At 40.2% G+C, this 15,901-nt stretch overlaps 1 protein-coding gene across 1 annotated transcript in view; it reads left to right on the top strand.

Annotated features, from left to right (window-relative positions):
* The window catches only part of SYT9 (synaptotagmin 9), a 171,520-nt gene that overhangs the window by 64,316 nt on the left and 91,303 nt on the right, over positions 1 to 15,901 (top strand). The gene's annotated exons all lie outside the window — the stretch shown is intronic.

Here is a 15,901-nt window from a genome sequence, read left to right as displayed (position 1 = left end):
AGCATTTCTTCTTTTGGGGGGGCAGGAGTGCTTCTTGGTCAGAATGCAAACAAATTACTTACACCTTATTTTATTTGGAGGCAAAGTATAAAATTCATGTCAATATACACGTATCGTAGCTGTGGCTTCAGAACCTCCCTGTACCTTTGTAGAAACAGGTCTTGAACAATATTCATTTGAAATTTCCAAGGATTTTTGATGAAAACAGTATTCAAGGATAATCTTCGCTCTTTTCTACTTTGTAATTCTTAGCTATTCTCTAATAGGCAGTACATATTATCTGCCTTCCTTACCACATTTTCTTTAGAGATTTCTTAGGTTGTTTGTGCTGGATGGGTCCTGGCCTCCTATTGACCATAATCTGCAGCTCAGAGCATTAAGTTCTTACCCTTGTTCTCAGGTCAGCTTGCTCAGCAGCATTTCTCATGATGAGACCTTCACCTTCAGCCTCAGAAGTGAGGACGGTTAAGAAGAGTTGGTGCCACATTTTCAAATATTGAATCAAAGTTAAAAGAAGAGCAGTCTCAAAATATGTAGATATTGGTAACACTAATCTATAGAACGTCAAATCCAATTTGGAGCTTGGGAGAGAGGAGGCAGAAGTGCCATGTAGTGATGCCAGATATCCGTGCATATATTTTCAACACAGGATTGCAGTGGTGATATTTTTACTCCATTTACATCCTTTTCATTAACCTGCAGAGGTGCGGTACAGTCCTGAAATAGAAAGTAAAATTGGACTTGTTTAGGTAACAGATTTGTTTTAAGTTTTAAAACTTTTTATTTGCATATTAAAAAAAATTGTGCATTCCAGTAATTAAAGTCATTTTAACAAAAAAAAAAAAATGGCACTTTGATTAAACTGCACTGGTATTTGAATACTACTCATTTTTTTCACCTGTCCAAATTCCCTCAGGTAACTTTGTTGGCTTGTCTTTGGGAGTACGGGCCCATCTGAGGCTTTTCCTTTTCCTTCCCCCTTCCCCTTCCCCTTTCCCTGCCTTGCATCCGAAGACATCAAGCACCAAATCCTTACTCAGCTAAGACCATGATCCAGCTTGAGTTTGGAAGCCATCTAGTGAAAGGCACTCACTCTGCTCAGGAATTGAACACACAAATTCTCTGCCCGATGACCAAGTAACCGCCCCAGTACTTTGTCATCCTCAGCCTGTGACCTGGGGATTCACCCACACTTGGGCACCTTCTTTTCACATGCCACCAGGAGCCAGTGCCAGCTTTGCCCTGCTGCTCTGATGAGTAAAGTGTAGCATGGGTTTTGCTGGCCTTGATGATAATGATGAGGAAAGAAAAGGAGCTAGAGAAGGTGCAGAGAGCATCTGTGATGAAACTAAAGTGATTTGGGAGGTTATGAAAGGAACAGATGTCTTCGATCCTGAAAGGCTGTAATATCTGTAAACCCAAAAATCGATGTGAGAGGAAGCAAGGATTATACTTACTCTAAAGTCAGTAGGCAGCATGAGAAGCTCTAAAGAAACAAGGTGGACAGGCTGCTTAAAATGTATGACGGGCTCAAGAGTGAACATTCCCAATGGAGTGTTTGCCAAGTCCCCTTGGGTATAAGCTGAGACACTGCCAGCCGACAGCGATGAGCCTCGGTGGAGGGAGGTTGGTCACACCATCTAGTGTGACATCAGTTTATATTTTTTGATAAATGAATTCCATAAAATAGCTGGAATGGTTATTAAAAAGCTCAACAGCGATCCTGCTGTGAGTTGCCTTCCGGGGACTTTGTGGAGGGAGCAACAGTGAGTGGACAGTGGCTGATAAAAACCTGGGTAAGGCTGATCCCTGGAGGGAACGTCTTCTAGTTTCCCATGGGATAAGAATATAGCAGGGCAGCCTGCGGGACCTTCTGGCCCAGAGATCACTGACGTTTTACCCTCTCCGGGGGACTAGGACTTCCCAGTCCGCTGCTGCAGAAGTCTGGATTTGCAATGGATTTGTGAAGAATACTAAATTATTTATCAAGGAGAAAAACCAAAAGGCCAATGGCCTCAACATAGATAGATAGATAGATAGATAGATAGATAGATAGATAGATAGATAGATAGATATTCTAAGCCTTGATTGAGGACTTTGGATGGTCAGCAGGAGAGAGGATACCCTGAGAATGGAAATACAGATTATTTTATAATCATTTAAAAATTATTATTTGGGACTGTGTTGATCATGCTTTTTTGAATATGGCTTTGTATAGAGACTGAGATTTGCCAAGGTTTTGTCTTTATAATAGCATGTCTGGAACACAGTGTGTATAATGTACACGTGCCGAGTAGTGAGGGAACAACTAAATGAGCAGGCATGAACCTGCCCCTCAGATGAACAGTGGAACATCACCAGTACTTTGGTGACATTTGGTGACTTTTTCTCTCATCACGTTGTCTCTCAGTGTACTTCTGCTCAGAAAACCACTATCCTGATTTTTATTTATTGTGACATATTTGTAAGACAGTGTATTGTTTGGTTTTGTCTCTTTCCACTTTTCATAGCTCTTTTTTGACTATTTTTTCTGGTTCACATTGATTTTGACATTTAACAATAGAGACGAATAGAGCTGCAGTTCATGTACTTTCATTACTGTATAACATCCCATTGTGTAATATATGACAGATTAGCTTTCTTGTATTGATGTAATTTGGGTTTGTATTAGTTTTTTTTATGATTCCAAATAATAAGGCAGAGAACATTTTTATGCACATTTCCTGGTTCACATACGCAATAATTTCTCTAGGGTGTACCTGTGGTAGAGGTAAATTACACACGTGTTCAGCTTCTCTAGGCAATGTGGAGTTCTTTTCAATAGTGACTGTACAAACTGATCCTCCCAGTGGTAAGATATGATAGTTCCTAATGCTTCACATTCTCACCAACTCTAGCAGTTGTGACACTGTTGAATTATGTGTACACATGCATGCATGGAAAATGGTATATAATTTGTATTTCCATGGTTGCCATGGTTGACCATCTTTTGATATGTTTATTGGCCATTTATGTTTCCTCTCTTGTAAAATGCTTGTTCAGCACTTCTTTTCTGTTTCCTTTCCCTTATTCATTCATATATGTTCTTTATATAGTCTGTATGCAAATTCTTGGTGATATGTGTTGAAAACATCATCTCTCCAATAATGGCTATTTTTGTATTCACGTTATGGTACCTTTTGATCAATAGAGATTCTTAGGTTTAATGTAGTAAAACATGTCAATTATTTTTCATTGAAAGTTAACACTTCTGTGTCCTATTTAAGAAATACTTCCCTACTCTATGTCACAAAGATGTTTTCCTATATTTTCTATTAGAAATCTTTAAGTTTTGACTTTCCTACTTGTGATTTTAATCCACCCAGAATTAAATTGTTTGTACAGATAAAACTGGCATTTTGTATTAGCTCAGGCTGACAAAAACAAACAAACAAACAAAAACAACAACAAAAAACCAAAAACCTATAAACTGTTAAAACAACAGGAATTTATTTCTCACAGTTCCAGAAGCTGGGAAGTCCAAGATCAGGGTATGAGCACATTCAGTTCCTGGTGAGGGTCCTCTTCCTGGCTTGTGGACAGCCGCCTTCTCACTGTGGCCTCATAGTGAAGAGGGAGAGAGCTCTAGTCTCTCATCTTCGTCTTACAAAGACACTAGTTGCATCATGGGGACCCCATACACATGACCTCATCCAAACCTAATTACCTCCCAAAGACCCACTTTCAATTCCTATCACATTGGTATTTGGCTTCAATGTGTGAGTGGATTTGGGGGTGCCATAAATATTCACTCCATAATGTATCCACATTTCTTTTTCCATATAGATAACCAATTTTCTGGCATATTTCCCCAATAATCTGCAGTGCATTCTCTGTCCTATATAGGTTTTGATATATGAAGAGTCTGTTTTGGCCTCTCTTTTTTCATCCATTGTTCTCTTTGACTATCTCTATTATTCTATGATAAACCTTCATATCTGGAAGAGCAATTTATTTATCTTCTTGTTTTTTTCTCGAGTTCAGTCTTGACTGGTACTTGACTTTTCTCATAAATTTTAGAATCTAATGGTTAAGTTAAAATATTTTCTTGTATTTGTCTGCCCTTGTATGAAGTTTATAGGTTAACTTAGGGAAGTTCTGCATCTTTTATGATATAGTCTTACCATTTGTGACCATTTTGCATTTATCTATTTATTTAGTTCTTTAAAGTTTTCATTCAAGTCTAATAATTTTCTACATGAGTATCTTCATATCTGTTCGATTTATTGCTAGGTTTCTTTTTGGTTAATTTAAATAGTATCTTTCCTAAAATTATACTTTCTAACTAGTGCTGCTATATAATAATAAGTTTAAATTTTGAATATTTATCTTCTATTTGTCAACCTTGCAAAATTTTATTCTCTAATTTGCTTGTGGATGCTTTCTTAATTTTCTTTGTAGATAGGGAGTCATGTGAACTATGATAGTTTGTTTCTTTCTAATTTGTATACCTTTTATTCTTTTTTAAAAAATTTAGTACACAGACTAGGAGTTCCAAAACAATGCTGAATAATAATTATGGTAGTTGTCATCCTTGACTTTTTCCTTAGTTTAAATGGAATGTTTTTAACATTTGCATTGATACAATTTTGCTATGGATAGTTTGTGGATGTCTTTATAATATTAAAAATGTATCCCCCTATTCCTAGTTGACAAAAACTTTATCACAAAAAGTTGTTTTATCAAATGCTATGATCCTGTGAGGTTTTACCCCTTTGATATTCCCCTTTGGTCAATTACATTAATTAATTTTCTAATTTTAAGCCAATCTTATATCCCTAGTATGATCCCAATTGGCCTTGATATAGTACCTGTTTTATACATTGCTGAGTTCAGTTTGCTAATATTTTGTTTAATATTTTGGACATCTGTGCCCATGAGTGACACATGTAATCTACTTTCTTGTATGGTCCTTATCTGGGTTGTGATCAATGTGATTCTTGGTTTATGAAATTGGCTGAGGGTATTATTTTGGACACGTTCCATTTGCTTCTGCTCAGTCCCCTGGAGGTACTGGCGGTTTTGTTTATTTTTCTTTAAACTGAAAAATCTTCCTTAGTCTATGGCTTCTGATTAGGTTCAGACAATGAGGAAGGGAAGACAGTGAAGTTGGGATATTTATTTCTCTAGATTCCTTCTTTGGGGTCTCCATAGGCTGGTAGTAATCTTCAGCAAACGGCAACAGCTCCTGAATGTCTTTGTTTTGCTGTTTTTCTTAGAGGATTGTTATTCTGGGTACAAAAATTGGGGAGGGGAGGCTAAAACTCTCAGTTACTCTGATTTAGGTATTGTAAAGCTGTCATGCCATAGTCTTCTGGCCTCCAACTGCTTTTGAGGAGTAAGCATTTAGTCTAATATTTATCCCTTTGTATGTAATTTCCCTTTTTTTATACTGCTTCCAAGATCTTGCTTTCCTGTTTAGTGTTCTGTAGTTTAACTATAACATTGCTAAGCGGGCATTTCTTTTTATTTATCCTGGCTGAAATTTATTGTATTTCCTGGATCTGAAGTTGTTTCCTTTTATCAGTGCTGGAAAATTCTGAGCCATTTTCTCTTCCTATTTGTAGAAGTATTATTTGATGTGTTTTCACATTTGCTTAACATATATGATAGTTTCTTTTTTTTCAACATATTTTCAGCTCCCTTTTCTATTTCTTTTACCCTTCCATACATATGTATGTTCATATGCATGTATATATGTACATAAACATATATACACATATATACATATACGTATGTATTCTGTTGCTCATAACTCCAATAGCTATAACCTTTGCAACTCTGATTCTTTTCTTTGGCATTTCTATCCACTGCATAACTTATCATGCCTTGTTGTCACTTATATTTAGCGATTTATGATTGTAAGCTCATCTGTTTTGGAATTTTGTCAGTATAGTCATCCTTGGTTATCCGTGAGGAGTTGGTTCCAGGACTCCCCCATAGATACCAAAATTTGCAGATTCTCAACTCTCTTAGTCAGCCCTCAGTATCCGTGGGTCCTGCATACTTGGATTCAACCAAAGGTGGATTGATACTGGAATCTGTGGGTGCGGACATTGTAAATGAGGAGGGCCGCGGACGTTTCCAAGCCCTGGGTTTAAAGTGCATTCCTTCAGAGATGATTTGCGACTGCTTCCACCAGATGCCTAGGTGCACTACCAACTTGCAGTCACTTTAAACTGAACTTTGAGCTTGACAGTTTTTGGACAACAGAGGGAGGGTAAATATAGGTTCCAAATGTGTAAGTTTAGGCTTGTACTAGAGATTAGAAACTGGCATGGTGGGATTTTTTTTTTTTCTTGCTTTACCCAGAACAAGTTCAAGACAGAATGGATCGCCCACGTCTACTTATGCAAAGTGGATGTTCTCTTTTATTTGTCCTTTAAAAACATGACCCTTAATCTTTAGGACTCCAGATATATGTAGGATTCTCCTACAGTCCTCAAACCTGGGTACTAGAGCAGAAGAGACTCAAATTTTCCTCCATTTAGGCTCCAGCTCCAGAGCTTACTTACCCCTGTGGATTTATGCTTTTTTTACTGTTTCTGTCCCATCAGCTTTGCTATGCATTAAAAAGGATTTTATAATCCAATATTTTTAGCCGGAGGAGTTTCTGTTAACATCCAACCTATTACTGGAAACACTGTATACTGTATTGCTCAAAGCCTGTTCAAAAAGCTGTTTTTACTTACATTAACTGAATAGTAATCTATGTATTTATTATATGTTTGCCTTGTGATTGAATAGCCTCAAAGAGCCTTAGAGGTCCTGTAATCTAAAATCCTCATTTGGCACATACAGCTGAGTGGAAGGCCATTAGGAGATTCAGCCAAGGTCACACAGCTGGATAACAGCCAAATAGGAATGAGGACTAAGTTTTTCAACAGCCAGCTCAGTCAGTTCATGAAAAGTCACCTCAGAATCATCATGCATGCCTTTTTTCTTCTCTTTCTCCTCTTTCCCTGGCTAACTTATACGAAGCTCTTAGATCCCTGCTTAAGCGCCACTTCCTCAGAGAACTCTTACCTGAGCCCTGTCCTAGGAGAGGGGTTTCTGGGTTTTGCTTCCATGACACTCTCTATTTCTAGCGTTCCTGATCATACCTTCTTTTATGTTATTTGTCAATTTCCTTCTCCATTAGACAGTTCTGTGAGCGCGAAGACTGTATCTGGCTTGTGTGCTACTACTATGTGCCGAGCCTCTAGAATGGTGTTTGGAAGTGAAACAATTAGTAAGCAATAACTGAATAAAATGAAGTTCCTTATGAGGGGCTCATTTGGTGAGGCTTTGGGCCTCATTTGGTTGGCAGGTGTTATGCAGTGCAGAACCTATAAACTAATTTTTTAAAATTTTGTTCTTTATTTCTCCAGGGACATTATGAGTTTCATAAATGTTAGCAGTCAAATAAAAATTAATTCTCACACCTTCCCATGAAGAAAACATAGCAATTATTGAATGTAAAAATGATAGTTTAATTAAACCTCTCATCTACTGAAGCAAGAACAATTAGTAGTGGTATAATGCACCTTTGTGGGACATGCGTTAACCCATAAGAGAGAAGATAGCATCTGGGGGAAGGTCTCAAAAAAAGGGAGAGGTATGAGTTGAATGATCTGGGTGAATATTAGCTGTCGTGCCTCTACTCCTAGGTTATTTATTTATTTGTTTGTTTATTTATTTTGCTTAACCCATAAACACTTCTTTTAAAAAGATTTTAATTATTTGTTTTTGGAGAGGGGAAGGGAGGGAGAGAAATACCAATGTGTGGTTGCCTCTTGCATGCCCCATGCTGGGGACCTGGCCTGCAATCCAGGCATGCGCCCTAGACTGGGAATAGACCCAATGACCCTTTGATTCCCAGGCCAGCAGTCAACCACTGAGCCACACCAGCCAGGGCTAAACACTTTATTTTTTAAAGTCAATCTTTATAATAATGTAAAAAGCAAAAGCTTACCTAATGATGTTGTACAGAGTAACCTCTGAAAATTATGCCAATCTATTTTGACCCATCAGTTTTATCTTTTAATTTTATTATTTTTTCTTTCAATTTTATTTTGTATTGGTTTCAGGTGTACAGCATAGCGTGGTTAGACAATCATATACTTTATGTAGTGTTCCCCTCAGTATTTCCAATACCTCCACTGGCACCATACATAGTTATTGAAATATTATTGAGTATATTCCCTATGGTTTACCTATGTCCTTGTGACTACTTTGTAACTACCAATTTGTGCTTCTTAGTCTCTTCATCTTTTTCCAGTCCCCCAACACTCCTGCCCTCTGGTTACCACCAGTTTGCTCTGTGTCTGTGAGGTTGTTTAAATTTTATTTGTTTATTTTCTTCATTAGATTCCCCATATAAGTGAAATCCTATGGTATTTGTCTTTCTCTGCCTGACCCATTTCACTTAGCATAATATCCTCTGGGCCCATCCATGCTGACACAAATGGCAATATTTCATTCTTTTTTATGGGCTTCTGGCATGTTTTGCGTTCCCCACGCATCACTGGCTCTCTGGCAAGTAGGCATTGAGCACTTCAGGAACCTCTCCTGGCGGCTCACTTAGAAGCTGGTTCAGAGACTTTCTGTGGGACCTGGGCCCGTCTCCACTTGACTCTCACTTGGAGGAGATGCCAGCCTCCTCTCACGGCAACAATGGCAGTCACGGGTTCCCCCTATGCCAGCATGGATCCACTGCCAAGAAAGCCAAGAAAGGAAATGGTATAGCTTACAACAGCACAGATTTTATTTTAATGTTAGGAATTCTAAAACCTTACATTTCCATCAGAGTTTGACTTTCTGAGTCATTGCCAAGTCTAATGTTTTATAGTGGCTGATTTAAGAACTTCCCTGTTCTGTCCCCAGAACCCTGGGGCCATTTTTAGACCTGATCGCGGTAGATACCTGGAACCACTCAGGGGACGATATAAATTTTCAGGGAAGCCCAGGACACGTGCTCCTCACCATTGACTGTGTATGGCCATGTCACATTCAGTGGTGTCCTGGTAGACGTGTAACAACTGGCTGGGGTGGGAGGGATAGAAAAGGGACCTGATTTCTGGCATTTGCTCACTTCTGTGGTGTCCGTGCTGCCAGCGGGGCTCATTTGAATCTACCAATGTGACGTCACGGAAGGCAGAGTTGGCAAAAGATGCTCACGCGGGCTCTCGCCAGCTGGTGCCTGTGATAAGAGCAGCTCTGGTTCACCACGGGATGTGGTGCTGGGAACCCTAAGGCTGGTTGGGTAACGGATCCTAAGGGACCCACAATTTGAGAAGCCCATGGAAAGCCCTGGCGTCCAGCTGATAACAGCGAAGCCACATTCCCTCCTGCAATGTAGATGTGCATGGAGTGGGCCATCACTGAGGTCTAATGGGCTGTGTCTGTCTCCATGGGAGCCCACCGAATCCCACCCTCAGACACGTTATCCCCACTTCATGTCTAGATTGTTCAGAGCGAGTGAAAAGTGATAGAACTGCAGAACAGAACACCTGAAAGAAGGAATTAATAAAGCTACAGGTCCCGGGCAAAGAGACTTGGATAGCTTTTTTCATAGTGTAGGTATCAGGACAAAGCATTTGCTTTTTTAATTGAAATGTCTGACACATACAAGAGTATGTATAATGTATAGATATGGTTAAAAAATAACAAAATGTACATCAGTCAATCCAGAATCTAACTGAAGAGAACATTGTCAGGCTCCCTGAAGCTCCGTGTGTCCCTTCTCCGTCCCCACGGTCCCCCCAGAGATCATCAATATGCTGAATCTCATATCTGTGATTCCCTTGTTTTTAAAATAATTTTACCACATAAGAGTAGGTTGTTCAGTGTTGCCTATTTTTGAAATTTAAATGAAAGAAATTTCATCCTACAATCCTTTTGCAAATTGATATGGTCAGCATTTGTACCGAATTATTTATGTTTATATACATACCGTAGAGTTGGTTTTTTGTTTTTTGTTTGTTTTTTTGGGGGGCAGAAGTATTTTATCTTTCCACTGTAATGGTATATCATTATTTATTTATCTAGTCTTTTATCAGTGGACATTTGAATTAATTTGTTTTTTATTTTAAACAATGCTACTATACGTATACTTTTTTTCAATTGTACTTTATTGTTTATGCTATTACAGTTGTCCCCACTAGCCGATACCATGCTGTGCATTATAAAAACCATGTTTTGGTTCTGAAAGGTGGCGCACTCAGATATGCACCCACAACGGGCTCTGCCCCTCACCTGCTGGACCCTGCCGTCACATCCCGAGGCTGGGTAGGGCGCCCGTGGACAGCAGCGGGTCCCATCACAGAGAGGATTTTCCAGAGCCATCACCCAGCTTGCAGAGGACATGGACTTTCTTCTTCTTCTTTTCCTTTTTTTTGGGAGGGGGGGAGTTAACTCCTTATTTATTTGTTTGTTTGTTTGTTTGTTTTTAAATTAATCTTTATTGTATTTTTTCCGTTACCATTTAGCCCCCTTATACTCCCCCAGCAATCGCCACACCGTTGTCCATGTCCATGAGTCCTTTTTCCTTTTGCTCTATCCCTCCACCCCCTCACATCCCCACCCACTGTCATCCTGCTCTCCATCTATGAGTATGTATACTTTTTGTACATGTCTCTTGGCAAACAGGTGAAGAATTTCTGTAGGGTATGTATACCTAGGAATGGAGTTGAGAAATATATATATTTCAGAGTGGTTTGACCGGAGTGCAATCCCAGCAGCAGTACAATTCTGATGCTAGCATTAGTGCATTGGTCTGTGTTCTCTCCAGCACTTGGTAATCTGTGCACTCTAAGTCTAATAAATTGACCAGATTCTTTTGAGTTTGAGTTTTGTATATTGACAATCGTACTATGCATGAATAAGGACAGTTTGTCTCTTCCTCTCCTTTTATTTTTAATTTCTCCCCCTAAAAACGTCCCTTTAGCTTGCTTTATTGCACGTACCAGGGCTTCCACTACAGAGGTCAATAGAGCAATCCTTCGTTTGTTCCTTGTCTCAAAAGGGATGCTTTGAATTTTTACTACTAAATGGGACATTGGCTATAAACTGAAAATTTAAATGGATATTGGATTTTTATCAAATGATTTTTCTGAATTTATTGAGCTAATATATTTTGTTCTTTTCAAATATTAATGTCATAAATTATATTATTTCTAATTTTGGTGAAAACTGTACTCCTTGGATATATCCAACTTGTTCATGATGTATTGTTTTTTGCATACATGGCTTTACATGAGTGTGTATGTGTGTGTGTGTGTATTCAGCTATTTGTTTTGTTAATGTTTTGTTAAAGGTTTTTACAACTAAATTGAAGTATGAGATCAACCTCTGATTCTATTTTCTTATTCTTCCTTGGGGTTCACGAAGAAGGGGACAGGGCGGAAAGCTGAGAAAGCAGGCTGGCTCTCTTGGGGTCACTGTGCGCATACACGGAGGCACACCCCAGCTCAAAAACGATAGCAGGGCGTGCTGATACTCCTCTCTCTACAGTCTACCTACGTTTTGATTATTTTAGATGAAATTTGAAAAACATTAAATTTTCAAAGAAAATTTTACTTCAAGAGAAATAAAAACACATTTATTTTAAAAATCTCTATGAACTGATGGGCACTTAAATTGCATCCAGCACTTGGCTACTGTGAATTGTGCTGCTATGAACATTGGGGTGTGTAGGTTCTTTTGAATTAGTGCTTCAGGATTCTTAGGGTATAGTATCAGCAGTGGAACTGCTGGGTCAAAAGGCAGTCCCATTTTTTTGTTTTCTGAGGAAATTCCATACTGTTTTCCACAGTGGCTGCACCAGTCTGCATTCCCACCAACAGTGTACTAGGGTTCCCTGTTCTCCAAAACCTCACTAGCATGTGTTGTTTGTTGATTTGTTTATGATGGCCATTCTGACTGGTGTGAAGTGGTATCTCATTGTGGTTTTAATTTCCAACTTTCTGATGGCTAGTATTTCAATAACCAGAGACATTGAAATAACGGACAAACTAACAGTAACCAGAGGGGAGTGGGTATAGGGATAATGGGGGAAAATAGGGGACGGGTCATCAAGGAACATGTATAAAGGACACATGGACAAAGAAGCCAAAGCGGGGTAGGTTTGAGGGGATGGGTGGGGCAGGGAGAAGTGGTGGAGGGAAAGTGGAGAAAACTGTACTTGCAGCAATTAAAAAAAATAAAAGATCCTTAAAGGCTAAAAAGAGGACATTTTAATTTGTGATTTAAAAGAAGAAATGTATAATAAAGTGTCTCTTTGGCAAAAAAAAAAAAAAAAGAAGTCTCTATGAATATGGATGGGAATGTTTATAGCAGTTTTATTCATAATGACCAAAAATGGGAAGCACTCAGTGTCCTTCAATGGGTAGATGGATAGACTGCTACATTTATGCAATGAAATACTACTCAACAATGAAGAAAACAATGTGTGCATAATATACACACAATGATATGAATCAGTCTCAGGTGCATTATGACCAGCGAAGGAAGCCAGACTGAAAAGGCTACATACTGTATCGTTCCATTTATATCAGGGGTCCTCAGCTTCTGGGCCACAGAGTGGCAACAGTCTGGGCCTATTAGGAACCAGGCCACACAGCGGGAGGGTGAGCTTGAGTATAATGTACTTGAATCATCACAAAACCATCCTCCCCTAACCCTGTCCATGGAAAAATTGTCTTCCACAAAACCTGTCCCTGGTGCCAAAAAGGTTGGGGGCCGCTTATTCATGTAATTGTAAAAAAGGCAAAACGTTAGAGAAAGAGAGCAAATCAGTTGTTGCCAGGAGTTGGGGGTGAGGAGCCGAGTTGACTACAAGGGGTCAACAAGGGGGGTTTGGGAGGGGTGGTGGAATTCTTCTCTACTGCAGTCGTGGCGGTTACGTGACTCTCTGCATTTGCCAAAACTCATAAAACCATATAACAAAACTCAATTTTACTGTATATAAATGAAAAATAAATTAATAAAAATTTAAAAATCATGTTTAGGGGGGAAATGAAAACTTAATTGAATGGGAAAAATATCTAATGAGAAGAGTCAATACATATAGAGTTTGAAGATACAGATATAGAGGTACAATAATCAATAGAGCAAGTTCCCAAGTTCCCAAAAAAAGGTAGGAGACAGGGTCTGAAATGTAGGCCATGTGCTGGCTTTAGATAAACGACATTTCCTTTGTTGTAGGAATTGATGAGAAAAGCATGGGAGCAGGTACAGGAAAGTTTGGAGATTTGGAGATTTGTAGTTGAAGATAAACAGAAACTTACGGGCGAAAGGTATGGCGAAGGGTTTTGATCTGGACCAATTCTGATGCTAGCCAATTAGTGCATTAAGAAGAATTAAGGGCTTAGCAAATGGGAAGACCAGAATCCAATAGCAATGTCTGCCATAGATTTTGGATAACCAGTTCCCTCTGTTATTCCATCTAATTCCCTATCATTGTTCACTCATGTATTTGTTCTGTACACACACTATTTTCTGTCTGCAGTGACCTTTTTATTTCCACTTCTCTTCTCTGGGTAATTAAATGTTATTCTTCTCAAAGTCCTACGCTTCACCGTCACCTTAAGCAAGCCCTTCCTGTATCTACCAGGAACAGGTTAGGTGTCCCTGTGAGCACTTAAAGTGTCCTCTGCATAGCTTGTCATAGCAAGTACCACATTCACTTGTGAGTATCTGTCCTGCCTATCCCACTAGGCTAGAGGCTCTTGAAGACAAAGTCTGTGACTTCATTATTTAACCTAAAAGGTAGACAATAAATGCTTTTTGAATGAATGAATGAACGAATGAATGGAAGACTGAAATGAAGATGGTGCCAATATAACATGTGGGACTTAAGCAGGATTCCCTGGAAGCAGAGGCTGAGAGGGACTCATGCAGGTGATTTATTGAGGAACTGGTTTCAAGTAAAATTTGTAAGGAAGTAAGGGCAGCAGGACAGGCACAGATGGGGCTTCAGGGGAAGCCCTGAGCCTGAGCCCACAGGCAGCTGTGGAGCACAAAAGGCACCGCGGAGGTATCCCATCCGAGACAGAGGCTTCCTCTGTACCCTGCCTTTGTCACTGGCTGCAGGCCACCCCTGGAGAGAGGGTATAACTTGCCAGTTATTTTTCAGGTGGCGCCCATCTGCCGAGGTGAGTTGTCCCAGCAGGGATGCAACAATGAGCTGTGAGCAGCCAACGCTCACAGCAACTAAGGGGTGGGTGCACTGGCCTGGACACAGTGGGTGTTCTGCAGTGTGACAGAACAGGACAATGGGAAAGGGGCGATGGGGACACAGAGAGACCCTGGATCAGGTGACTTCTGAGGTGGAGGGAAATGATGAGGAAAGAGAGAAGGGACCCTCTTCCTCCCGACCCCGCAACCCCGACCCTGCACACTCCTTTCCTAGGTAAGCGTCGGCGGTGCCTTGGCATGGGTACCAAAGCGGGGCGTACGTGGCCAGCCGGGTGCTCCTGAGAAGGGGGCTGGCTTTACAGGGAGCCAGAGTGGGCTCCACTTGGTCTCCTCTCATGCAGTCAAATATCTCCAACAGCTGAACACATGGGGAAAATCTAGCTCCATGAAAAATGCCTCCTGCAAACCTAGAACAACTAAAGGAGACTTACTAGAGTTGCTGAGGACGACATTTTCATTTTTGAAGAAAGGTGAGGCTGGGCAGGTAGAATGTCCCCCTGCAACCACTTTTAATAATCTTCTACCTGTGGAGGCATAACTGTCCAAAACAGAGAGCCAGTTTCCTGACAGAAAGCCTCGTCCCCTGGACTGGCATTTGCTTGCTTGGCAAATGAGTTTTGAGCCTTTGGAGGATCGAGGCAGTCGGTGGTATTTACAACCCAGCCTCACTGTCCGGTGGCTAAGTGTAGTCTAATTCTGACAGATGGCTCTCAAGGGAAATTTTCTTTCAGATTGGATTATGCTTCCATGCTGAAATGCTCTAATTAAGGGGAGTCTATAAACAAAATTGGGGAGTGAAAGGGAGGGGAAGGTAGGCTGTTTCTTAGGAAGCTGCTCTGGAAAACGGCCATGTTTGCGATCTGGATCTCCCCAGCCCCACACACGCAGCCTCACTGAGAATCTAGGCCACCGCTTTGCTGGAAACATGGCAGTGCCCGGTTAGCTGTCAGCCCTTAGCAAGGAGCTGTGACTTCTTTTCCTAGGCGGTCCTGCCCCTCTAGCCTCCTCTCCAGTCAGTTTCCTCCTTTGTTAACTGTCTTATTAATTAACTTTGTAACTCTCTTGGGGTGTAACTTCCAGAATAATTGTATCATTAAAATGAGCATGACTGGTTTAAAAAAAAAGAAAAACACATACCAATTCAACTGTGTTTCACATTGCTAACCTTTCTTTTCTAAGTCCAATACTTTGGTTTTAAAGTATTTAATACTTAAGGTGTGGCTCTACAACATTTCTTAATTCTTAAAGTTTGAGACCTAAGTAGTTATAGGAAAAGTACCTTTGGTTGTCAGTTACAGAAGGATGGATTTTGCAAGAGTGGATTGAGAAAAACATAATTTGGAAGTCAGGGAGTAAGTGCTGAGTCAGGAAGTGAGTCCCAGTTTTGTCTCTATCATTTATTTAACAAATGCTGAATGCCTGCTATGTACTAGGCAATGTACTAGGCATCGGTACATAACAGTTCCTACTCTCTTTGAGCTAATAGTCTTGGGAGATGGGCATTCACAAAGATGGGACAGATAGAAAACAAAAAATTGCACTGATAGCTGTTTACACAGGGGGGGTTGGTGCTGTGAGGGAGACGTAGGCCAAGACCTAACCTAGCCTGGTGCATCAGAAGGTGCTTCGAGGAGGTAACATTGAAGCGGAGGCTAAAGAAAGATTAGAAGTTCACTTGGAAGGG

Source organism: Pteronotus mesoamericanus, unplaced genomic scaffold (genome assembly GCF_021234165.1).
Source record: "Pteronotus mesoamericanus isolate MK-2021 breed Mesoamerican mustached bat unplaced genomic scaffold, CSHL_Meso_final contig_1189, whole genome shotgun sequence".
NCBI lineage: Eukaryota > Metazoa > Chordata > Mammalia > Chiroptera > Mormoopidae > Pteronotus > Pteronotus mesoamericanus.
The sequence above is the reverse complement of the archived record's forward strand: the minus strand, read 5'-3'. Positions and strand labels throughout refer to the sequence as shown.